This window comes from Bison bison, unplaced genomic scaffold (assembly GCF_000754665.1).
Source record: "Bison bison bison isolate TAMUID 2011002044 unplaced genomic scaffold, Bison_UMD1.0 scf7180017864459, whole genome shotgun sequence".
In the NCBI taxonomy this organism is placed as follows: domain Eukaryota; kingdom Metazoa; phylum Chordata; class Mammalia; order Artiodactyla; family Bovidae; genus Bison; species Bison bison.
The window spans coordinates 733,608-760,652 of NW_011495021.1; the positions used below are offsets into that span (position 1 = coordinate 733,608).

General features: G+C 35.6%; 1 protein-coding gene across 2 annotated transcripts in view; it reads left to right on the forward strand.

The window, feature by feature from the left end:
• The window catches only part of CALCRL (calcitonin receptor-like), a 126,968-nt gene that overhangs the window by 20,496 nt on the left and 79,427 nt on the right, over window positions 1-27,045 (forward strand). Inside the window, exon 2 of one of the 2 annotated variants that reach the window (XM_010859728.1) lies at window positions 4,078-4,145. The exons of the other annotated variant lie outside the window; for it this stretch is intronic. The gene's annotated coding sequence lies outside the window, so the exon portion shown is untranslated. The remainder of the gene's footprint in view (window positions 1-4,077; window positions 4,146-27,045) is intronic. 2 annotated transcript variants of the gene reach the window in all.

Consider the following 27,045-nt stretch of genomic DNA (forward strand, 5'->3'; position numbering starts at 1 on the left):
GGAGGGAGGAGGGTTCAGGATGGGGAACACATGTATACCTGTGGCGGATTCATTTTGATATTTGGCAAAACTAATACAATTATGTAAAGTTTAAAAATAAAATTAAATTAAAAAAAAGGAAAAAAAAAAGAAATCTTGAAAAAAGAAAGATTATTAAAATGCACTATTTAAATAAATAAATTCCTGTATACCCAGAACACATCTTGTCTATCATATTTGTCACTAATTAAGTCACATGTGTGTGCCCAGAAGTTAGCCATTAGCCTAAACTTGTACGAGTCATTCTCTTGCTTTACTTTATGGCTTGACCATAATCATCTGTATTTCTAAGCAATGTATTATTTAGTTCTGTGTTTTAGTTTTACTTTTATGAGAGTGGAATCCTTCTGAATATAGTCTTTGGAGACTTGCTTCTCATTCAGCATTATGTTCTGAAGGTGCATCTGTATAATGTGTGTAATTGTGGTTCTTTTCACTGGTACAGTGTTCCTTGGTATGAATGCACAATGCATTTATCTTTTTTCTGCTGACAACATTTGGATTGCTTCTACAATTTTGCTATTACAAACAGTGAGGCAATGAACATTTTTTAACATATTTCCTTGGTACACATGTCTGAGTTTCTTTAGGGAATACATTTATGAGTAGGATTTAAGGATCCTAGAAGGCAATGGCACCCCACTCCAGCACTCTTGCCTGGAAAATCCCATGGACGGAGGAGCCTGGTGGGCCGCAGTCCATGGGGTCGCTAAGAGTCGGACAAGACTCAGCGACTTCCTTTCACTTTTCACTTTCCTGCATTGGAGAAGGAAATGGCAGCCCACTCTAGTGTTCTTGCCTGGAGAATCCCAGGGACCGGGGAGCCTCGTGGGCTGCCGTCAATGGGGTCGCACAGAGTCGGACACGACTGAAGCGACTTAGCAGCAGCAGCAGCAATTCTTATACCAATTTATTCTCCCAACCATGTGTGAGGTTCCCATTGCATCACATCCTTTCCAATACTTTGTGTTAATGTCAAACTTTTTTTAATTTTTGCTAGCTTAGTGGGCGTAACATAGTATCTCATTGTGGTTTTAATTTGCATTGCCCTAATTATGAATCACAGCAAATTTGCATGTAAAACAAATTAAAATTTTCCTCCGAAACATTTGTTTCTAATTGGGTAGCAGTGACTGGATGTAGAATTATGGTAAAACCTCTTGTTGCTTATATGTTTTTGAGGAAAGGACTTTTTGGTTAGGGGATCCAGGAAAAGTTTTACTGCTTTAAAGATGGGTATGGATGAGCGGCATTTCTCATCATGACTAAGAATATAAATTAATAATACCTAGAATCATACTTCCAAATTTCCATTCCTTTAATTCAAAAATCCCATCAAATACATATCTTCTTTAAAAATAGGAGGTAAGGGAATAATTCCATTCAGATGTATGTGTGCTTTTTAGAAAAAAGACTTTATTTTTCAGAGCTGTTTTAGATTCCTATAAAAGCTGAGTAGAAGGTAAAAGATTTTCCACCTAACCCTCTTCCTACCCCCTCCTCTATTACTCATATCCCCCATGAAAGTTATACATTTGTTAGAATCAATTAACCTATATTGGCAGATCATACCCACTCAAAATTCTGTGCTCTGTGACACCTAGAGAGGTAGGATGGGGTAGGAGGTGGGAGGGAGATTAAAAAAGGAAGGGACATTTGTATACCTACTGGTGATTCATGTTGATGTATGGCAGAAAGCAGAACAATATTGTAAAGCAATTATCCTCCAATCAGAAATAAATAATTTTTAAAAAATACTGTATGATTCACTGTTGATGTTATGCATTCTATGAATTATAACAAATATATCATGACATGTATTATGTGGTTTTTTTAAATAATCTTTTAACTGTTTTAAATCATTCATGGTGCTTACAAGTCTCAGAAAGAGGTCATATCTCTCTTTCTACTGTTGTAAAATTACTTAAACATAAAGTTATCCTAGAAGGCACTGCAGTTTGTGTCTTCATGTAATTCCTCATTTTGGAAACCACTTGATTGCCTTTGTACCCATTGGCTGAATTTAACTAATATATTTCTTCAAGTTTCTGATTTCCTCTTAATAAATACACTTAGGTTTGTGTATTTGTTCTTTTAACTTCATTGTTGTGCTTCACCATGGCAACAGTACTTCAAGAAGGTTTATCCAACATTCTTATGTAATTCATTTATTTACTGTGTTTCTAAGGTTTAGTTGATTTTTATTTCATTGTCTAAACATTTCAGTCTGGTGCTGCTTGCACAAGATTAACTTTCTTTTGAATTTTCTAGGTATCTTTATCATTTTAATTAAGGCTTTATAATATTTTCTTTGTATTTTTTGGTACAGCGGATGCTGATATTTTCAGAGGAAAGTGGAATACCATGTTGACATATACATTATATTTTATTAATATATGCAATATTTTCACTAACCAAAATGATCTCATCAATATATTCACTGGTAGTCCGAAGTAATTGTTGACATTTTTGTTTTCTACTAAAGCTTATCACCAAAAGGATGGAAATATTCTTTCACAGCATTTTCAGTTGGGGTTAAAAATGAAATGTCTAGAACCATGCAGAAAAAAAAAACAACAAAACCCAATGGTCATGTCTATTTCTAGTGGTATTTTCTAGCAAGTTGGGAAAGTACGCAAAATAAACTTCAACTTTGAACCTTGTGAATTCCATATGAATGCCAGTAAAGTCTGAGACTGACAAGACTTTTTGTTATTTTTTCCAAAATAGCTAGTAGAAACTCCAAATTTTAACTATATGCAGAGTGTCTGTTTATGTAAAACTACACATCTCTTTAATATGGTCACTATCCTAATGACAATATATGCTAGACCATTTATTGAAGTATGTGACGGTATAAAAATTTACAAACTAATGCAAATTTTTTTTATTTATATAAAAGATTTTATTACAGAGATTGCTTTTAACATAAGCTTCTTATGCTTTTGGGTTTTCATGCAAGGATCCCTAGTGACTTCATGAAAATCCTTTACAATAATTCAGAAATTATTGTTGGAAATAGCAGCAAATTGATGATTCATAAGAACAAGTTTATTTAAAAAAAAAACCCTCTCAATATAAATTAATGGAGATAAAAATTTGCAAATGCAAATTTGACATCTTAAAGTACTATAAGTTCAAACAAGTAAGTAAGTAAGTGTTAGTTGCCCAGTCATGCCTGACTCTGCAACCCCATGGACTGCAGCCCACCAGGCTCTTCTGTCCATGAGATTTTCCAGGCAAGGATACTGCAGTGGGTTGCCATTTCCTTCTCCAGGGGATCTTCCCAACCCAGGGATCAAACCTGGGTCTCCTGCACTGCAGGCAGATTCTTTACTGACTGAGCTACAAGGGGAGCCCAAATAGTACTTTAAAGTATTTATAAAGAAGTTCAAATAGTACTGTGTAAATGCAAATCAAGGTATATCTTGCCTTAAACATTATTTTGAGTCTGAAAAGAGACATGTAAACTACATTTATATATGTTAACTCTTAGTTTGGCAGTGGATGAGTCTCACTTGTTAGTAATACCCTGTATTTAAGGAGGGCTAAATCTCATTACTGACATGGTCTAGTCTCTAGCTTCCTCTGACAAGATCTGTGTCACTCTTTCCCCCTGATTCATTTCAGTTTGATCATGTTGGCTTTTTTTATATGCTTGAACTAGTCATGTCATTCCATTTTCAGAATCATTGACCAAGCTACCCTTTCCTCCAGGAACAACTTTTCTCCTGAACATTTGAGGACATCCACTTCTTCCTAGTGCTAGGATCTTGAACAACAGGCACCATCCTCCATGTGCCTGTGCCTTAAAATCCTCATTCTTAACAAATGAGGTTCAAGAACAAAGTTCTTGATTACTTTCAGGTTAAAATGGTGGCAACCTAAATTACCTGAAACAATACCTTCCAGCTTCCCATTAAAATAGATGTTTGTGATTTTCAGAAAGCACACTAGTATATAACTTTAAGTTATGTAAAATCCCACTATCCACTAATATTATCACCAAATTCACAAGAATGTTCTCTTGTCATCTAGGGTCCTACGATGATACACCAACCACTTGTGCTACCACCAGTCAAAACTATGGATGGCCCCACCTTCAGGTACTGCATATGAATATATTACAAAAGGACACTCACGCCTTAATGAAACTAACATGTTAGATTTACAGTGATATTGAGGACAATATGAATATGTTAACAATCATAAGAAAGATTTCACAGAATGATACATAATATAACTCCAAATAACTTCTGAATAAAGGAAAACTTTGAAAGGCAATCTAACAAACTACTAATAAAGATGGATTTATGGGCATCTGTCAAACTTACAGTCATTTCCTTGGGACCTTTGGGTATGAACTTATCCCACATGTTTTTGTTCCCTTGGCCAGAGGACTAGGAATGTTAAATTAATACAAATGGCTCTTATAAGATTTATTAATATCCTTAATTTGGTAGTATTAGCCACAAACGTCACACAAAAACACAAACACACACAAATATATAACGTCTATGGTTACTCTTGTTTTAACTATAAATAAATAAATATATATATATATATATTAAACAGGAGAAGGCAATGGCACCCCACTCCAGTACTCTTGCCTGGAAAATCCCATGGATGGAGGAGCCTGGTGGGCTGCAGTCCATGGGGTCGCTAGGAGTCAGAGAGGACTGAACAATTTCACTTTCACTTTTCATGCATTGGAGAAGGAAATGGCAACCCACTCCCGTGTTCTTGTCTGGAGAACGCCAGGGATGGGGACGCCTGGTGGGCTGCCGTCTCTGGGGTCACACAGAGTCGGACACGACTGAAGCAACTTAGCATCAGCAGCAGCATATATATATATAACAAATTATGTTTCATGTATAAAGGAATAGGGCTAGGTTGCTCTTTTGAACTAAATTCCTTTCCTCTGTAAAGTTCTTTGTTTTCTGATTCACATAATCACTGTTATATTCTTACAAATGGCTATAAACCTTTCCCATAATTGGAATGTAAAAGGATATCATTTATAAATAAGGGAACAGGAAAATGGTGGTTAGCTGAATTAAAGATTTAAGTTGCCTGAGCTACTATTTTTAGAACTCCCGGGCAAAGCAGTTTCAACTTCAATCATGGGCATTAATTTCAAGTTTCAGGGCACTGTTGCTTCCTAAAAGATTACTGTTGAGACAGATATCTCTTCTTATTTATATTTAGCACTGTAGTCCCATACCAGATAAAATATTAATTATGTGATTATTATTATACCTCACATCCTCCTTCCTGACAAAATTAAAGTAGCTTTCCTGTCCTCACTTATTTTTAGACTGCGAAGTATTTAACAATTCAGTAATGCATCATCTCAATAAACTATAATAGCATTAATGAAAAATAAAGGCTAGTGAATTATTTTATCTTAAATTCAAAGCTGAGTGAATTAATCCCTTACTCTAACTTTAAATTCCCAAGTCATTTTGTTGGACCAAAAATAGCCCCTCTATAATTATTCTTTGTCCTACAGCGTGTCTTTGGGAACTCATCATTGTTGTTCTATCCTTTTATGTGTCAGCTTCCTCTGCACATTGAATCTCATATGACTCACTGTTCCTTAGAGCATGGTGTGAATGCTTGAAATGCCTACTTACAACTGACAGTTGACTTTTTTCTTCCTGAACTTTTTTATGTGAAGTGGTGCCAGATCAATTTTTTAAAGCCCCAATTTTGCTTATTGAAGACATGTAAGAAAGAGCATAAAATGAAAGAAGATTCACTTACTGGGCAAAAACTGACTTTAACTTCCACTATCTGTGAGTACCAGTCATCCTCATACGGAAGTTAAGAGGATTACCCATTCTTTTCTGTCTTTCCAACTTATAAATTCTAACATATATTGGCTAGTTTGAAGGAGATAATTTGGAAATGACTTGAAAATGAAAGATCTGAATTTAAACTGCATTCTCTTCATTAAATTGATCTCTGACTTGCAGTGTATTGGTGAGATTTTTTTGTGAGACACAATTAGCCCTGATAGTAATTTTTAAACTTTTATTTCTAGCATGGAGAGTTTAAGGTGAATATGTATTTAAATTCTAGCAAGAAAGAGTTTGAAAAAATGATCTCTGGAAAGATTAAAAAATATAACTGAGAATCAGTTTGCTATCATATTAGTTTGACTCACATGCAGTTTAACTTTAGCCTAATACAAGAAGCCCAGAAATGAGACTTAAGATAAAAAACTCCTAGTCTTAGCTCATCTGCTTCTGCTATGGGATATGAGGCAAATCACCAAACATTCCTGAACTCTCAACTTCTAAATCTATAATATGAACAGGTTATACTGTGAGACATCCAGGTCCATTTCAGCTCTGAAATTCTGGGTCCTCTAACTGTAATCATTCGGAATTACAGACAGGAGCTGGAAATAAAATATCATTTGAAGTTCTTTGTAATAAATAATGTGATTTGTAATAACTCAATTCTTCTAACTCCAAATATTGTTTCATTTCTTTATTTACATAATCATTCAGTAGACTCTGAAACTTGACAAATAGGTAAAAGGTAAGAAAGAGGAAAAAAACAAGAATGTCTCTGGCTAGGCTGAATTTTGGCAACAGAAGGATCCATTTCTATTAATCACTAAAATTGTGTATTCTTACTGAAAGTTCTCTTTGACTGCATGGTAGTAAAAATATTAACTTTTAAATTTATAATAATTTAATAGATCCATTTTCATATTTAAATCTTAAACCAATTGAAACTGAATCTCACATACAAATTTTTTCCCCAAACTGATGGACAGTTGTAGCAATGCTTTTTATCAAATAATGCATCCATTCTATTACTGATTTAAAACATAATTAAATTGTTCTATTTGCTAAGTGATATTAACAAACTGGTTTGGATTCTAGGGTCTATTTGTCTTATCATTGCTGTTTAACTGACCTTTAAAATTATTCATTACCTTGATTGCATTACATTTATACATCATTTGGGGGAAAATTAAGCATCTCTATACATTTTAGTTTTATATACACTAATAAAAATGTCTCTTTAATAGAAATAATTTTATGTCCATGAAATAATTATATACCTTCTTCAATGGCTCTTCAGGCAGGAGTAATGCCTGGTTCTTAACGATCAGAGTGTACTTTTACACAGAACAATGTGAAAGTTTTCTTAGCAAATATTATGAATACGTCAGAGAATCAAGAGAGAGTCAGGTTGATTAGAACAGTGAGAACCAAATTAAGGTAAATTTACAAAAAAAAAAAAAAAGTATTGATATTCCACTAAACTAATGAAACAAATTATAGGACTTTAACTCAAATAAGACACTTTCAGGATCCTGGATTTAATTTTGTACTTATGATCTGGTGGTTTTTTAAAGAGCAAATTTATAAGCACATTGATTTTCTCTAATCCAAGACCATAGCGTATAAGTCCCCAAATTGTCAGTGATTTGGTTACTACATCTTACACAAGGAGCAAAGGAGACACTGGTGTGTAATTCGAGAGGCTGGCCACTGAGGGCTGGTCCATTGTGGAGCATATCTCTCCTAGCTAAGCTTTTGACTTTGCATTTCACATAAATATATTGGAGTTTGGTCTCCCTATCTGTAAAAATAGGAGATTAAATCTGAGAAGAAAAAAAAAAAAGAGAGAGAAAGTTGCTCAAATAAAAATAAACTCTAAGATTCTCCTTAATTCTAACTCTTCTTGGTCACTTTGGCTCTTGGCTTAATCATCATCTCCAAAGGGTACATTTTACATTCTACTTTTGTCCTTTAATTTGTTATGTGTGTCTTTCTTGTTCCTGAGCTACATTAAATAAGCATTTGTAAAGAGCTATTTTAAACCTCTGTGTATTACACCTTATAGTGCCTGTAAACTCAGCTAAGTGTATTACAAATTGTATTAAAATGTTCCCCCCAAATTATATATTTAGTGATTAAATTACTCATGTAGATCAACTTCATGCATAATTGTCTTACCATTCCTTGAAAAATGAATAGCACGCTGTCTTATTGCTCAGAGTTAAAAACAGGTAAACTAGGGGACATCATTGTTCTAGAAGATGTAATTGATGACCTCTTACAAAGAGTAGGTATAAAAATATATAGCATATATTTTAAGTGTAATTTTTTAAAGAGTTAAAAGATGCAATTTTTTAATAGTTGGAATATCCAAAAAAATACCAGTTCTTATCTTTCTGTATAATTAGCTGTGTTTCCAATAAAAATCGTTCAAATAAAAATTATGGATTCAACAAAATGAGTTTAGCACAACTGACGAGGAACATTTGCTAAATATACTTGTCATTTATGTTAGCTTACATATCTCACATGCAAAATAAAGCATGAACCTAAGTGTAATACACCTCTTCAATAATTCAGTATTGTTCTTGATCCAGTGATTTGGGGGTCTCATTTTCAGTGCCAAAAAATCTACAAGTATTCTAAGCTGTAAGAGATTTCCATATTATAATGCATCCTATAAATGGTGGTATTCTTTGAAAATACACTTCTCTGAAATCTCCTTGTTAGCTTACTTTTAATCATACTCTATTTTAGTGCATAAAGCTGTTCTCTTTTGTACTGATCACCGAAGTAGTTCTTTTTTTGACCTCTATAAAAAATTCCAGACACAGAAATTGTTTTGCATGTAGTAGACTGCATTGAATATTTTCATACGAAATATTCAGGAGAGATCCACATATTAGCAATGTAAATAATTTCCGATCAAGTGGTAGACATCGTCATTTATAAAGATCACTTGGTGTTTCCAATATCTTATCTATTTCCAGCCTCTCCATCTTTCTGGATCCTCTCTCTTCCTCTTTATCACTCATTTCCCTGCTTCCTTTATAGGAGTGAAAATAATACACTTTCTAACATTGATTCATGGAGAGGAGATTTTTCTTTTTATATTTAAGCAAATGCAAATGTTTGTTTTTATGTATCTGCTCTATCATATGTTATTTTTGATGTATTTTACATACAAAAAATAGTTCCTTCAGTAAGAGAAATTCTGGTATCAATGTTAATGGTAATTATGTAATGAATTATGATAACAATCTATTTATAATGACAATTGTTTAACATTTAATAGGTAAAAGTAAGTTTTCATTGAAGTTTAGTGGGAACCAAATTATATGCAGACTTACCCGATGGCTCAGTGGACAAAGAATCCACCTGCAATGCGGGAGACACAGGAGAAGAAGCAAGTTCCATCCTTGGATCAGGAATATGCCCTGGAGGAGGGCATGTCAACCGAAAGTCACAGAGTCTGAAACCACTGAGCGACTAAGCACAGCACAGTACTTGTTATATGTAGTGTGCATGCATGCTTCGTTGCTTCAATCGTGTTTGACACTTTATGACCCCATGGACTGTAGCCCACCAGGCTCCTCTGTCCATGGGATTCTCCAGGCAAGAATAATAGAGTGGGTTGCCATGTCCTCCTCCAGGGACATTTCCTGACCCAAGAATTGAACCCACAGCTCTGAAGTCTCCTGAATTGGCAGGTGCGTTCTTTACCACTAGTGCCAGCTGGGAAACCCTTTATGTAGTGTAGATACTATAAATTTCATACATTTACCTGTTTATTCCTGTTCACATTTGCTTTACATTAAATTATAATTTGTTTTGTTCATTTTTCTGACTACAGTGCTCAGCCTAATAGTTTTCAAATGCAATGCATTTTTGTTTTTGGTAAGATTGCATTTTTTTGTTTCATATGTCTTATACTTTAGATCAATGATCTACAAACTGGCTTATGAATATACCTAAGGAGTAGGCAGAAAATGCTTATTGTATAGACATCGATTTCCAGATCCAAAATTCCTAAGGTCTAAGTTGCCAGCCAGTCACCCTTTCCACTTTTTTTTCTTTCATAGTTTTCCTTTTACTTCTTTACACACACACATATTATTTCACCCTTCTGAGTCTCACTGTTAATATTATACAAAGTATTTCTGCAGGACGTAACAATCTCCCAGGCCATAAAAATGAGTACAGAAACAGCGGATACACTGATGTTTGCCAAACCTTTTTCGAAAGTACACATGGCCTCTCTACTTTCTTCATCTCATCTGATATATTTCTAACAAAATTTTACTTTGTGTTTAAAATTATGTATCAAATTTTGTAATGAATTTATTATGTTCTGATCTAGAGTATAAAGTCTAGAGGCAAACTCTTTGGTTCAAATCCTGAATCAAATAGGTTTTTTAATCACTTGGTTAAGTTAATAAATCTACTTGTGCTTCAGTTTCCACATAGGTAAACCTGGGATAAACAGTACCTATTATATATATTTTTTAATAATGTGATCATAAAGATTGAAAAGGTAACTGTTACATTTTTATGTATTATAAATTGGTCATCATCTATTATGTATCATTGATGTTTCCAGACTTGGTGGTCACTGTCTATAAGAACTGATAGAAGTTTCTGCAAACGTGAAAGTCTTAGTCACTCAATCATGTCTGACTCTGCAACCCCGTGGACTGTAGCCTTCCTGGCTCCTCTGTCTATGGAACTCTCCAGGCAAGAATACTGGAGTGAATAGCCATTCCTTTCTCCAGGGGATCTTCCTGACCCAGGGATTGAAATCGCATCTCTTGCACTGCAGGCGGAATCTTTACTATTGGAGCCACCAGGAAAGCACGATAGAAGTAGAGGCGGAAATATTTAGTACTTAGATCATGGCTTGGAATTGAGTAAGTCTTGTGTGAGCTACTATCATCATCATCACCATCATTATTATTATTCTAATAAAATTGTAATGGTCAAGCAATTGAGAAAGATTTTGAAATTTCAACCTAGGTATATGTTTTGTTGCATAAAATAGTTTGGTCAGGGAAGACTTCATTGAAAATTTTCCTAGGAAAAGATTGGGAGAAGTTTGCATAGTAACCATGCGAATGCTTCACAGGAAAAGGAAGATGCTGCGAGATGATAGCGTTTAAGTCTCACTTGCTCACTCAGTGACTTGCTTCTTCCTCCCTCCATCTTCCTTGCTCCACTCCGTCTTTACACATACTGTTTCTCTCTTATGACGTTTCCTGGTTCTCCTGTAATGTAGTCGCTTAAAAGAATTGGAAAACTAAAAAAACATATTTCAATAGAATAAAATTCTGTAAGCAAAAGGTGGATAGTGGAGTGGAATATGATGTCAAGGAGATTAAGAAATTTCCAGCTGTCAAGAGAACACTCATTTCTCTACAAGTGATTGTGTAGGTATTAAATTGTTCTTGCATTTATATTTCATTGAAAATAATATAGCAGTTATAGTTTAAAATATCAACATTTAAAATGTGCCAAATATTACACTTTGCAAATGATCTAGTAACTTAAATGAAGTTTTAAAATTACTTTAGAAATAGCATCAACAGAAAAGTTAGAAGAACACTTGCACTAGATTGACATGTTTAGTTCATCTTTGCATTCCCTTTTCCATGAAAGTACACTTAAAATAACTTTACTAATAAATATGCATATAACATTTTACTATGAAAATATGATGAATTATAATATCGTACCTTTCATTGTAGCATGGAGTGGTAACCAAAACAACTAACCTCATGTTCTTAACTTGACATAATTACAGGAGGATGTGTTGGATCTGGGATAAGGTGATGAGATATTACATGTATCACATGGAAATGAGCTCTTGATGCTGTTAGTAAGAAAATAAATATAAGGCTTTGCAAATAGTGGGTTAGAAGATACCATAAGGGTTTCTCTTTTGTCATTAAGGATAATAAATTATAAGGAATTAAGAAAGATCCCTTGCAACTGGAGCTTTTACTTCTACATATAATAATTTATATTTGTAGTTTAGGATAAATAGCTTACATATATTTATTGATAATGAAGAATATTATGCATTTCCAAAAATGAAAGAGTTTGTTATTAGATGTGGAAAAACCCTAGTCTTTTTCCAAGATGCAATAATCCATAAAAAAAGCAATCAGTTGAACAAAGAGTACCTATCTTGAAAGAGGTTTTTATCATATCAAAAAAGCTCATTTAGTGGGATAGATCTATACTTACAATTAAGAATCAAACCCCTCCACCAAATCTCAGCAGAGTTCATTAGACTCCAGATTAATTCTAATAGTCATTAGGGTGTGGATTTCCCCTCTGTAGGAATTAAAAAAAAAAAAAAAAAGCACCCTTCTCCCCTAATAGAAAGCCCTGTTTCTTTTCTTTAGATACTTTTATTATTGTTTCATTTTATCTTCTATCCTATCTCCCAAGTCCTCCTTAATCTTCTTTTCAAAACAAGTTAATCTTTTTATGGAATAGATCAGTTTTGATAAAATTTTCCCTCTTTCCAAATTATGCAGACCCAAGCATGAACACATCAAAGTGAAATTTCCAATCAGCCTATGCCACAGTTCATTTATACCTGTCAGGATTATAATTTTGCTAGTTTTTAACTTCAAGCCAGTTTTTCCTAAATTGCCCATATTTATAACTTTCCCAGATTATCTAATTTTCTGTCTGTATTAACGCGTCAGTCACAATATACTTAAAAATGGCCAGATGTGCAAGCCTTGGGTTTCCCTGGTGGTTCAGCAGTAACGAATCCGCCTGTAATGCAGGAGACCTGGGTTCAATCCCTGGATCAGGAAGATCCATTGGAGGAGGGCATGGTACAACCCACTCTTGTACTCTTGCCTAGAAAATTCCGTGGACAGAGGAACCTGACAAGGCGGCAGATCATAGGGTTGCAAAGAGTCAGACATGGTTGAAATGACTCAGCAGCGGCAACAGGACAAGCCTTTCCACTGTGTGGCGTGTTTGCTTAATGTAAAGTCTTGCTAATATATTTAATGTTATATTATTTATATGTCTACTAGTTATTGAAAATAAATGAAAACACATTTACATTTATTGACTTCTATTTAAGTGACCTAAAGTAACGGAGAAATGCCCAGCACCTAGAAAGAATAAAGGGTGTGGCATACGAGGAAAACACAGTCATTTACTGTATTTTACAGGAAGTTCCTGGCTGTGACTAAAAGTTCTTTGCTGTCTCGGAGACTAGATATAAGACAAAGGGAAATGCAACACAGATAACTGGTAGCTTTTAATCTGTTGAATCTAAATATGTCTGCCAGTGAGAAACAGATCCTGGATTTAAAGAAAATGGGTGCTATGATTCAATGAGTCTGGGAAGTAGACCTGGCAACAATAACTCAAGAAAGCCTTTAGATGTACTTTTACTGTTTTAGGCTTAAGTTTTAGAGAAACCAAACCCTCCAGGTCAAAGTTCAACACTTCTCTGTCAAATGTTTTTCTGTATGATACCGAATATCACCTGAGGTAAGAGAAATTCCAGTAAACAGTAACCATCAACTGCCAAAGGTAAAAATGACCTCACTGGGCATATCCAGAGCTTTTAAATCAAATTTGGCTACACTTTTAATTAGACTTTAAGCAAGAGACCTGCCTATCTATAAATACAAATCATGGCCATGCTGAATTTATTATTCTTTATTATCTCACATATAAATTTGTTTTTCACATTTACTGCTATATAATTAGTAACAAATTAAATTTAAATCATTTGGGATTCCATTTTATACAGTGTGCCTATCTTAGTTAAATATTTCTGGAAAAGTTAGTATTCCCTATTTTCTATCAATTTTTTTCCAAAGCCTTTGGACGTTAAATAAAGGATCCTGTGACACAGAGACTGCCATATCACTAGAAACACTAATGCATGCATACACATAAAACCACAAAATACTTTAGAATGTAGTTTACTGTCAAAAGAGCAAGTTTTCTGAACCATAGCAGATCTTAGAATTTATCTTTCAGCGAAATCATAAATATATTCCTCAACATATCCTATTAAAATAGTTTCTGTGTTTCCTTTACTGGGGGAAAATGACACTGTATGCTTTTATAAATTCTCATATTCTACCTGATATTTCATAGAATATTTGGTGGAATTGTATGTGAATATACACAAACATATATACATACATACATGTAGCTTGAAACACAATAGCTGAAATTCAAATATATTCTAAGGGAAAAAACATGCAATGAACATAAAGACAAACAAGTGTGTTTGTTTATAAAGACATATTAAATTAAAAAGAATAAGACTAAATTTTTGGTTCAAATTTTCTAGTGCCTAGTTTGAAAAGGTATATACTTGTAGCCAGAACAACTCTCTAACACTCTATTATTAATTCTATCATTCTCTATTACAGTTTTGAAGGTTAACTGCATCTTCAAAAATTTTCAGTAGTGAACAGGGAAGAGTTATTTTTTTCTCTTACAAGTCCCAACTAAATATAATATAAATTGTAATTTTTATTCTCTCTGTTACAGATCTGATGCTTGAAAATCTTGTGGGCCATTTCTGAGCACAGAGCTTTAAGCAGTCCTATATTCAGTTTTCTAATAATTTATAGCTTTGTAGGACTCCAGTTTAGTTCATTTGCTCAGTTGTGTCCGACTCTTTGTGACCCCACTGACGGCAGCATGCCAGGCCTCCATGTCAGTCACCAACTCCCAGAGCTTTCTCAAACTCATGTCCATCAGGTCGGTGATGCCATCCAACCATCTCATCCAATGTCATCCCTTTCTCCTCCTACCTTCAATCTTTCCCAGCTTCAGAGTCTTTTCTAATGAGTCAGTTCTTCACATCAGATGGCCAAAATTTTGAAGTTTCAGCTTCAACATCAGTCCTTTCAATGAATACTTAGAACTGATCTCCTTTAGGATGGACTGGTTAGATCACTTTGCAGTCCAAGGGACTCTCAAGAGTCTTCTCCAACATCACAGTTCAAAAACATCAATTCTTCAGCAATCAGCTTTATTTATAGTCCAACTCTCACATCCATACATGACCACTGGAAAAACCATAGCCTTGATTAGATGGAACTTTGTTGATAAGTTCAACTTTGTTGAACTAATGTGTCTGCTTTTTAACATGCTGTCTAGGTTAGTCATAACTTTCCTTCCAAGGAGTAAGCATCTTTTAATTTCATGGCTGCAATTACCATCAGCAGTGATTTTGGAGCCCAGAAAAATAAAGTCAGCCACTGTTTCCACTGTTTCCCCATCTACTTGCCATGAAGTTATGGGACCAGTTGCCATGATCTTAGTTTTCTGAATGTTGAGTTTTAAACCATTTTTCACTCTCCTCTTTCACTTTCCTCAAGAGGCCCTTCACTTTCTGCCATAAGGGTAGTGTCATCTGCATATCTGAGGTTATTGATATTTCTCTTGGCAATCTTGATTCCAGCTTGTGCTTCCTCCAGCCCAGCATTTCTCATGATCTACTCTGCATATAAGTTAAATAAGCAGGGTGATGATATATAGCCTTGACATACTTCTTTTCCTATTTGGAATCAGTCTGAGGTTATTGATATTTCTCCCAGCAATCTTGATTCCAGCTTGTGCTTCATCCAGCCCGGCATTTCCAAGATGTACTCTGTTTAAAAGTTAAATAAGCAGGGTGACAATATAAAGCCTTGAAATACTCCTTTCCTGATTTGGAACCAGTCTGTTGTTCCATGTCCAGTTCTAACTGTTGCTTCCTGACCTGCATACAGGTTTCTCAAGAGGCAAGTCAGGTGGTCTAGTATTCCCATCTCTTTCAGAATTTTCCACAGTTTGTTGTGATCTACACAGTTGAAGACTTTGGAGTAACTAATAAAGCAGAAGTAGATGGTTTTCTAAAATTCTCTTGCTTTGTCTATGATCCAACGGATGTTGGCAATTTGATCTCTGGTTTCCTCTGCCTTTTCTAAATCTAGCTTGAACATCTGGAAATTCATGGTTCACGTATCGTTGAAGCCTGGCTTGGAGAATTTTGAGCATTACTTTGCTTGCCTGTGAGATGAGTGCAATTTTGCAGTAGTTTGAGTATTCTTTGGCATTGCCCTTCTTTGGGATTGGAATGAAAACTAACCTTTTCCAGTCCTGTGGCCACTGCTGAGTTTTCCAAATTTGCTGATATATTGAGTGCAGCATTTTCACAGCATCGTCTTTTAGGATAAAAATAGCTTAACTGGGATTCCATCACCTTCACTAGTTTGTTCTTAGTGATGCTTCCTAAGGCCCATTTGCCTTTTCATTCCAGGATGTCTGACTCTAGGTGAGTGATAACACCATCATGATTGTCTGGGTCATGAAGATCTTTTTTTGTACAGTTCTTCTGTGTATTCTTGCCACCTCTTAATATCTTCTGCTTCTGTTAGGTCCATACCATTTCTGTCCTTTATTGAGCCAATCTTTGCATGAAATAGTCCCTTAGTATCTCTAATTTTCTTGAAGAGATCTCTAGTCTTTCCTATTCTATTGCTTTCCTCTATTTCTTTGCATTGATCACTGAGGAAGGCTTTCTTATCTCACCTTGCTATTCTTTGTAGGACTAGATGGATCCTTATGGTTTTTTGATACAACTGATTATTTTTAAATGAAACACTGAGAAGCAGGCAAATAAAAAGGCTGATTAAAAGAAAAAAAAATAGTAATCTGTTGTCACAGAGTTAGTATGCATTTTTCTTTAAAACATTTGTGCTGACTATTCTATGAAATGCCCTCAAACTACCTATGCCCATGTCCCTTTTATCTATAAGCAACACTTAATTCTTGGTATAAATTTAATTTTTCCTCATATTCTTCTGGACAACTTCTTTTATGTTTAACTTGGAAATTAACAAAGCATTTTTTTGCTGTTTACTCCAAGATTATTGCTATTGTTCACAGGTTTGAAAAATCTTCTTTCATGATGCCCTAAAACATGTTGTCACATACTATTAAATCCAGACGTCAAAAAACTACTCCACTTTGGATTCATGTGTATCCATTGTCCATTAACTGGGATCACCTAACATGCTGATGTATATTAAATTTCAGTGTACCTATTGCTACAAAATCTCTCATGCAGTTTCAGTGCAAACCTGATCAAATAAATAGTACAATTTATATTTTCTATTTAAAAAAAAAATTGGTTCTATCAAATGTTTCTGAAATTGCTCTTCAAATCCTGATATGTCGACGGTAGGGGACACACATGTGCTTAGAGTCTTGGTATCCACTCTGTCTATAGGCCACCATCTGAGTCACTAGGGAAGCCTCCTGTTGAAAGGAGATCTCTCAATTGCCATTTTATTTTACTTTTCTCTTTTTGTATAGCAAGTTGGCCCTTATGTAGCCCCAAGGCCTTAAGAAATTGAGTAAGCAATAAGTATTTACCTTGAAAAAAGGTTGAGAAAATACATAATTTATTACACAAGTTAAAGATGGACGTTTTAGCAAGAGTATCATTCAAACACTGATGAAGTAGATAAAAACAAAGATAAAGCTCACCTTGTTCACTAAATATAATTCTTTTGAGTCACTGATTTTTAAATTTGCTTGAAATTACATGCAAATACATTAGTCTAAAAATAATAATTTGCAACTGAAGTCTCAATAATAAAGATCCTTTGATCACTTGTGTGTATAATTGGGTGTTCATACTTTATCTTGAGGATGTCATTAACTCATTTCACAGGATTTTGCATACCTAGGCTAAATTCCCAGAGGCAACATAGGGAAACCCAAAGGAATTGGAGCTAGGAGATATTTTTCTAGTCTCTATATCTGACCTATTATTGAATGTAATCAAGACATATCACTTTTTCAGTATTAAGTGTCCTCTATACAGTAAATTTTTGTACCACATTGACTTTTTTATATTATTAAAAATATGATATTTAAACAATAATAAATTCACAATGCTTATACTTCCAAAAGTCATGTTTTATATTGTTTCTCTAATTCTGAAAAAGAGATCTTTCTGGGGTCAGAAAGATCTCAAGTCTTCTGTAACTGAGCAATTGCAAGGTAGAAATTACATAGCATTATTTAATATCATTCATTTTTTCCTGAAGTATAGTTTAATGCTCTTAATATAAACAAAGAATCAAAATTGAATGTAAGTCATGGTGAGGATTATTCATTTTATTATCCTCCCTATAGGATCTATCATGATGCTGGGCACATAGTAAGAAATTGCTTCAAGTTCTAAGGTAGAGACAAAATTAGAAATTTGGGGAGTTATTGATAATATAACTTAGTATCCAGAAGTTTTTGTAACCTAACAAGATTTCAGCCACAAGAATAATGATGGAAAAGTTCATTTAGATATAATTAAGATAAACAGTATAGAGCCAAGAGTAGGTTTCAAAGTGTTTGAAATTATGAAAATTGTAAGTGAACTACAGGATTACCTAGCTGATTTAAGGTACCTTGGGCTTTTACACGCATTACCTGGTAATAAGGAGGTATGTGATAGTTCCTAATGAAGTTATTTTCGAATGGGAAAAAAATAAATAGAGCTACTTCCACATGGAGGGTACTGCTACTGATCTATGTATCAGATCAGATTAGTCGCTCAGTCGTCTCCAACGCTTTGCGACCCCATGAATCACAGCACGCCAGGCCTCCCTGTTTATCACCAACTCCCGGAGTTCACTCAGACTCACGTCCATCGAGTCAGTGATGCCATCCAGCCATCTCATCCTCTGTCATCCCCTTCTCCTCCTGCCCCCAATCCCTCCCAGCATCAGAGTCTTTTCCAGTGAGTCAACTCTTCGCATGAGGTGGCCAAAGTACTGGAGTTTCAGCTTTAGCATCATTCCTTCCAAAGAAATCCCAGGGCTGATCTCCTTCAGAATGGACTGGTTGGATCTCCTTGCAGTCCAAGGGACTCTCAAGAGTCTTCTCCAACACCACAGTTCAAAAGCATCAATTATGTGTACCTAAGGATTAATCTATTCATGGCTCAGATAGTTCTATCTAAGAAAGGTAACATGTAAATTCTTGTTAGTCAGCATTTACAGATACCCTCCCTTTAGAGTGTTCAGAGGAAATTCTCAATTAACTTTGAAATCATTAACGTAATCCTCTCTCAAAACCCAGAATATTGCATCAATATTCTGATAAGTTGGGGTTTCTCTGGTAGCTCAGCTGGTAAAGAATCTGCCTGCAATACACAAGACCTCAGTTCAATTCCTGGGTCAGGAAGGGATGGCAACCCCTGGAGAAGGGATAGGCTACCCACTCTAGTATTCTGTGGCTTCCCTGGTGGTTCACATGGTAAAGAACCCACCTACAATGTGGGAGTTCTGGGTTCGATCTCTTAACTTAATCTTTTCTCAAAACCCAGAATATTGAATCAATATTCTGATATGTTGAAGTCGCTCAGTCATGTCCAACTCTTTGCTACCCTAGGGACTGTAGCCCACCAGGTTCCTCTGTCCATGGATGGGATTTTCCAGGCAAGAATACTGGAGAGGGTTGCCATTTTCTTCTCCAGGGGATCTTCCTGACTCAGGGATTGAACCCAGGTCTCCTGCATTGCAGGCAGATTCTTCACCATTTGAGCTAGCTGGAATTCCCTCTGATATGTTAGGCCTACTTAGAATAAACTTTAAGACATGTATTGCTACTTGTATTTATGTGTAAATAATCCAAGACTGGATACTAGAAATTATCTTTCTTTCATCTTCTTTTCTGAACATTAGCCTTTCCCCACACCTCTACTCTCTTATATCACTTCTGTGTACATTTCAAAATTCTTTCTTTTCACTCAAGATACCACTCAAACATATGTACTCCTGAAACGTAAATTCATGTTATCTCCTGCCAAGTTTAGATTTCAAATTAAGTTGCATGAGGCCCATAATGATTTGGCTTCCTCCAGCCAGTATTTTATAAGAATTCATATCTGCTTTCTCCCCTGGTGGCTCATATGGTAAACCATCTGTCTACAATTCAGGAGACCCAGGTTCGATCCCTGGGTCAGGAAGATCCTCTGGAGAAGGAAATTGCAACCCACTTGTATACTGTTGCCTGGAAAATTCCATGGACGGAGGAGCCTGGTAGGCTACAACTCCATGGGCCCGCAAAGAGTCGGACACGACTGAGCAACTTCACTTTCACTTTTCTTTCAGTGTATCCCCCTTTTTTAAATGTTTTATCTTATATTAGAGCAAAGCTGATTAACAATGTTGTGATAGTCAGGTGAACAGCAAAGGGACTCAGCCATACATATACATGTATCCCTTCTTCCCCAAACTTCCCTCCTCTCCGGCTGCCACATAAAGTTGAGCAGAGTTTTCTGTGCTATGGACAGGATCTTGTTGGTTATCCATTTAAAATATAGCAGTGTGTATGTATCATCCCAAACTCCCTAACTATCTCTTACTCCTATTCTTCCCTGATTGGCAACCATAAGTTTGTTCCCTGTAAGTCTGTTTTGTAAATAAGTTCATTTGTCTCATTTCATTTTAGATTCTGCATAGAAGGGATGTTATATGATATTTTTAGGATACATACAATATATCTTTTTAACGAATTTTTAAAAAAATTGTTTAGCCTGTCCTGAGCTTTGTTTGTGGCTGTAGACAAATAGGTGAAACTTAGCAAAGAAGAATCATCTACAGTGATCTTCACTGTAAGGACAGCTGCCTCTCCCTATTGATCCAATTCTTTCCTTTCAAAAAAATTCAAAAGAAGAAACATAATTATGACCATTAGCCTATTGAGCTCTACCTTCAAACAGCTTCATTATAGTGTAATTTTTACACTTTGAAAAAACAGTGATTCATTAAAGAAGAGTTGCCCAAGATATGCATGATGAGTATGTCAATAAGCTCATGAAAGAAATTCCATTTATTCCAGAATTAGTTCATTAAATGAGTCTTTTAATCAGACTGATTCTTGATGCAAAAGACAGAAACTTCTCTTTAAATTCATCTGGCCAAGATGCAGTCTTTAAACATATGAAATATCAACAGATTAATTTTGAGCACTACATGAAAACAATTTTTAATTCTCTTACAATGAAGGCTTTTTTAGGAATGTTAGCACTTACTTCATTTTGTAGATTTTAGAGTAATTTCTATCTGGAATGTATAGTTTTGTGACAGTGGCAACTGAAGATTTGATAATTAGTAAGACAAACAGGTTAAGTTGACATATGAGCCAGTCTCTGCTTCCAGAAAGAGTAGTGTGTGGTTCCTGAACTAACAGTTATTAATCATAGGATTTTTTTAACTTCTATGTTTAATGGCTTAATATGATGCTATTCATCTTCATAATGCTATCAGGCAGATAGCATAGATCCTTTAGAGGTAGATTTATACTTCTAGTTAAAATAATCTAAGGAAGGTTTTTTGATTCATTTTAATTTAACCTGACATACAATAACTATTTTATTTAAATAATAGCTCTTCAGCAAATGAAAATATATTTGTTTTAATTTTACAAAAAGAAATGGTCTATTTATTAACAAGATAATGGTTAAAATGAGATAATATTTAAAATACCTTTATAAAATTCTTAGAAAATTTTCTTTTCAGTTTTTATTTAGAGTCAAGCTCTGAGAACTAACTCAATCCAACTGTATTATTCTGCTAAGGCTACCATAAAAAAAAGAATCACAGATTGTGAGGCTTCAATAACAAAAGTTAATTTTCTCATGGTTCTGGATGCTGGAAGTTCAATATCTAGGTGTTGGCATGTTTGGTTTCTCTTGAGGCTCTCTTATTGGCTTGCAGATGATCACATTCTCATGGTTTCTACCACAGTCTTGTCTCTGTATATGAGCATCCCTGAAGCTTCTTTTTCTCTGCAGAAAGACATCAGATTAAGGACCCACACTTATTACCTCATTTAACCTTAATAACCTCTTTTAAGTCCCTATCTCCAACATTAGGGGTTTTAGCTTCAACAAAATTAATTGGGAGGGGATACAGTTTACTCCACAACACTGAGAATTTCTAAGAAATTATTTCAAAGAAAATGGAGTTGAAATCGGTTGGAGTTAGTAGAAATTTTACAACTAATCCTAGGTAATAACTGAGATCATTCCCTAAGTAAAAAAATAATCATCCCGTTGACCTAAAATAAATACCTGCCAGTTACTTCTACAGCATGAAATGGATTTATTCAAGATCAGCATAGAATTGCAATCCAGGGTCTTCAGTCATGGCAATGGAGAAGGAAATGGCAGCATTCTTGCCTGGGTAATCCCATGGACAGAAGAGCCTGACGGGCTACCGTCCATGGGGTTGAAAAGAGTCAGACAGGACTCAGCGACCAAACAAACACAAATCATGGCAAGTCACATGCAAGTCACCCACAAAAACTGGAGAAGTGGCTTTTTTTTATAGTGGGGGAAAGGAAGTTGGGAGGGCTAAAGTAAATAGAGTCCATGGTTTTTCACTGGCTGAGTTATGACAGTCTCTTATTGGCTGAACTTTTGCCAAGGAAAAAGAGGAAGTCTTTCTTCTTCGTGTTAGGTTTTGTTATAGTTTCAGGGTGTTAGAGCTCCTATTTCTGTCCTTCTGACTCTATTTTAACTGAGGCTTCTGTTTATTAATTTCTACACTTCCCTTTTTTGAGCAAGGTCTTTCTCTAAAAGCATGGCTGGTTAAGAGTCAGGTTTTTCCAGTTTCAGTGGCTTTTTGCCCCTCAATGCCAGGAAGAATCTTTCCTAAGTGTAGTATTCCTTGTCAAAGGGAAAATGCATGGATCTTTTGAGATCATATTTAAGTAAAAAGGAGTGGTAGAAGGGAGAGCTCTCAAGTACTTTTTATTTAAAGCCCATTTGTTTTCAAGATCATAGTCATCTAATCAAAGGTTTGGCAGGTGAACTTCCAAAAGGCCTGGTCTGGATATCTGAGGAAAGTTGTCTCATCAGATGTTGTTCCCTTCAATTCTGGGAAACCTTTTCTTCCAGTTAACCAGATGATATGCCTGTTAGTCAGGACTTCGTGTATCCTATGAATCCAAGAGTCTGTTCCTTATAGTTTGGCAGTATTGCAATTGGTTAGCAGTACCTGATAGGGGTCTTTCCAATGAGATTGAAGAGAGCCTTCTGTAGGTAGCTTTTCCAATTGGTAAAATTTCCAGTTTGCAAAGTATTATACTTAAGATCTTCATTTCCTGAGAGTGTACTGTGAAAAGATTGCTCAACCAAAACACGATTTTTTGAAAAAAATAGAAGCTATTAGACTTTTGTAATATTGGAGTATCTTTCCTTTTATCAGTTGTGGGTCAGAAGAGACAGGAGTCAAGCGCATGGGAGTCCTGTGGCTATCACAAAGGGTGAAAGTTTATGAATTCCAAAAGAGTGGATCTAAGGTATAGAAAAGCCAATTGCAATGCTTTTTGGCCAAGGTAGTTGGAGGACCTCACATACTTTGCTAATTGAGTCATAATAGAGACATTAGTGCATTCAACTAAACCAGAGGATTAAGGGTGGTAAATGCAGTGGAAATGTTGCAAAAGTGGTCAAATAGCACAGACTTGTTAAAGTAACTGATCAGTAAAATGGGTTCCTGGATCATTATGAAATTTGAAAGGAATCCCTGGGTAGGGATAATTTTGTTTTCAGAATGACTTTGCTACAGGGTTCAGTCCAGTGTAAAAACATACGGATACTGACTAAACTTATTTATATACATAAGACAGAGTAAGTTGTATGAAATCCACTTACCAGACCTCAAATGACCCATTAGTCAAGTGAAGTCGTTCAGTAGTGTCCGACTCTTTGTGATTCCGTGGACTGTAGCCCACCAGGCTCCTCCATCCATGGGATTCTCCAGGCAAGATTACTGGAGTGGGTTGCCATTTCCTTCTCCAGGAGATCTTCCTCACCCAGGGATCAAACCCAGATCTCCCACATTGCAGGCAGATGCTTTAACCTCTGAACCACCTGGGAAGCCCAAAATTAGGAAGTTTAAAATGTTCAGAAGCAATACGGACAGGCTACCCTGGGTTGTATTTTGGACAGTGGGACACATGAAGTGAGCACTTTTTGTAGCCTTGATAATGTTTCCCCACTCATTGATTCATGAATGTTATTATTTTGTCAGTAAACTGGTGTTTTAATGCATGTTCAATGGTGAGGAGTGAAAATTTGAGAGTCTACAGAAAGACTGGATTGTAATTTGATCCAAGCCAGAGCCTTCTCTTTTGATCAAACAACAACTGTTGAATTTTCATTCTGTTTTTTCCTTCCCTGAAGCCAATTGTTGGGCTTTTCTAGCCAGTTTATAACTTATCATTTGGGAAAATATCACTTTTGACCATGACAGCAGTTTGGCTGTCACTGGTTCCTTTAAGGAAAGCAGCCCCTGTAAAAATGTCAGCAGGGTGATTTCCTCTAACTTCCGGACAGTCAAGTTTAGAATTCCCCGGAATCTTAGTAATAGCTAAAGCGGCAAGTAAAAATATTGCATTCAGTAATTTCTGAACATAAGGAACATTTTTTGTTTTATTTTTTCTGGAAGTAAAGAAGTCACATTGCTTCCACAACATTCCAAAATCATGAGCTACTCTGAAAGCATATCTACTCTCAGTATAAATATTGACAAATTTGCCCTTGGCTGAAGTACAAGCCCGTGTAAAAGCATATGATTCAGTCTGTTAGGCTCAAGTAGACATAGGTGAAGATGCTGCCTCAACAGTACCAAAATGTGTTCCAGTAGCATACTCTGTAAAATATTTGCCATTGTCACCATTTAAACAAGAATCACTGGTGAACCATGAAGACTTCAGTGTTACTCAAAGGAATTTCCTGCAGGTCATCATGAAAAGTCAGGAGGTGATCCATCAGTATTAGGCAGTTGTGAGGGATTTTGTCAGTGACAGAGGGAAGAAGAGTAGCAAGGTTAAGATTACTACAGCATGAGAGAATTACGTGAGGAGTAGTTTTAAAAGATTTCATAAGAGATGAGCTGACTAGTGGAGAAATGTTAAGTATGATGGGAATTCAGGAGAGCCACTATAGCATGAGATACAAAAATTGTTAGGGAGAAATCCCACAACAATGTTCTCAGTAGCCTTAACCAAAATGGCTGTGGCCTTAACCAAAATGGCTGAGGTAGTAATGGCTTAAAAGCAAGAGGTGTATCCTAACGTCACTGGGTCTACTTGCTGGCTATAGTATCCTGTGGGTAAATGGTGGTCCCTATGTTTTTGAGTGACCACCCCAAGGACATTTGCTTTCTTTTCGTATACAGAAAGAAAGAAAGGGAATCTGATCACTGAGATGCCCTAGAGCAGGTGAGTTCATCAGACTCTTCTTCAAGGCCTTAAAGATCGTATCATCCAGTTTTTAACCACAAAATCAGGTCAGGGTTGCTGTTGTTGAATAAAACATAGAGAGGTTTGGTCATAAGAGAGAAATTTAGAATCCAATTTTGGCAATAACTAACTACCCTGAAAAAACCTTGCAGTTGGTGCTTGGTTTTATGCAAGTTCCCCCCAAAAATGGGTAGGAGATCTCTTTTATAGGGGAGAAAAGGAAGTTGGGAGGACTACAGTAAATGAAGGGTTCATGGCTTTTCATTGGCTAAGTTGTGATAGTTTCTTGTTGGCTGAGCCAAGAAAGAAGATGAAGTCTTTCTTCTTCCTCTTGAGCTTTACTATCATTTTGGGCATGAGAGCTCTCCTTTCTGGCCTCCTGGCTCTATTTTAATTGAGATTCTATTTATTAATTTTTACAGTCAATATTTTCTATACACCAGTAGCTTCCCATTATTGGTATTCAGTCCTTCAATAATAACTTTCAGCCAAACATTTTATAAACTATTCATAATTAGAATCTTTCATGGCTAAATGTCAAGTTAATGTCAGAAACACTTCTAGTTTCTGGTCATAGACACTATTAGATACCACAGAGGCTTATAAAAATGTTTTTATATTAATAAGTTTACTTTTCAAATCTATACTCCTCCTCAGATTCTTCAGAAGGATTTCTCTTTTCTCTTGTGAGTCAATATTTTTAATGCTATCCCTTTAAAAAAATTTTATTTTATTTTGTTAGCTCATCATAGCCTGAAGTTAGATCTGCTTGCCAAAAGACATCTTGAGAATTTCCCTTGTTTATGCTCACTGTTTTCTAAGGCTTCATCAAACCTGCTCTCATGTCAAAGTTTAAAGGAAAGCAGATAAGCATAACTTTTAGTCAAGTGTTAATATTTAGAAAACATTTATCTAGATTTTTCTAGTGTGGAATTGCCTCATGTCTTATATCCAATCATTTGGAACTCTCACACTTTGACCAATAGAATGCATAAAAACCTCTTCACCAGGGTTCTTGCCACTTCTTCCTTCCCCATGGGGCTGGACTTGTGAGATTAACCCTTAACCATAGAGATTATTGAGACAGCACCAGTGTCTACTCCTAACCAAATCAATCAATCAATATACAAAATGTATTTCTTGTTTTCTGGGAAATGAAATTTCTGGATGAATAGGGGAAGTACAAAAAGAATATACATATTTCTCACATTGTTTTGTTTTAAAAACGAAAACACCTACAGTTAGTAATTGAACCCGGATCTCCTGCACTGAGGCAGATTCTTTACCATCTGAGTCACAAAGGCCCTTGTGCATAGGTTGCCATTTAAATGCCATTTTAAACCAAGATTCACATGTGCACTTTGAATTTAAACATTATTTATTCAATTATGATAAAATTAATTGTATTATGAAAGAAAAATTATGTTTTTAGTATCCTGTTGATCTCACTGCTGATAATTATGATCTCTTTTAGTGAAAAGTAGATTTTAAATTAATTCATTATGACATGCTGCTGCCTATATTAATATGTGAGCAGTGAGTTTAAAATGTGGTCATCTAGTTATAACTTTAATTTTTAAGTTACTTTTATATTTAGGAGGGCTTTCCTGATAGCTCAGTTGCCTGCAATGCAAGAGACCCCGGTTTGATTCCTGGGTTGGGAAGATCCACTGGAAAAGGGATGGGCCACTTATTTCAGTATGCTTGGGTTTCCCTTGTGGCTCAGCTGGTAAAGAATCTGCCTGCAATGCGGGAGACCTGGGTTCGACCTGGGATAGATCCCTGGGTTGGAAAGATCTCCTGGAGAAGGAAAAGGCTACCCACTCCAGTATTCTTGTCTGGAGAATTCCATGGACTAACAGTCCGTAGGGTCACAAAGAGTAGGACACAACTGAGT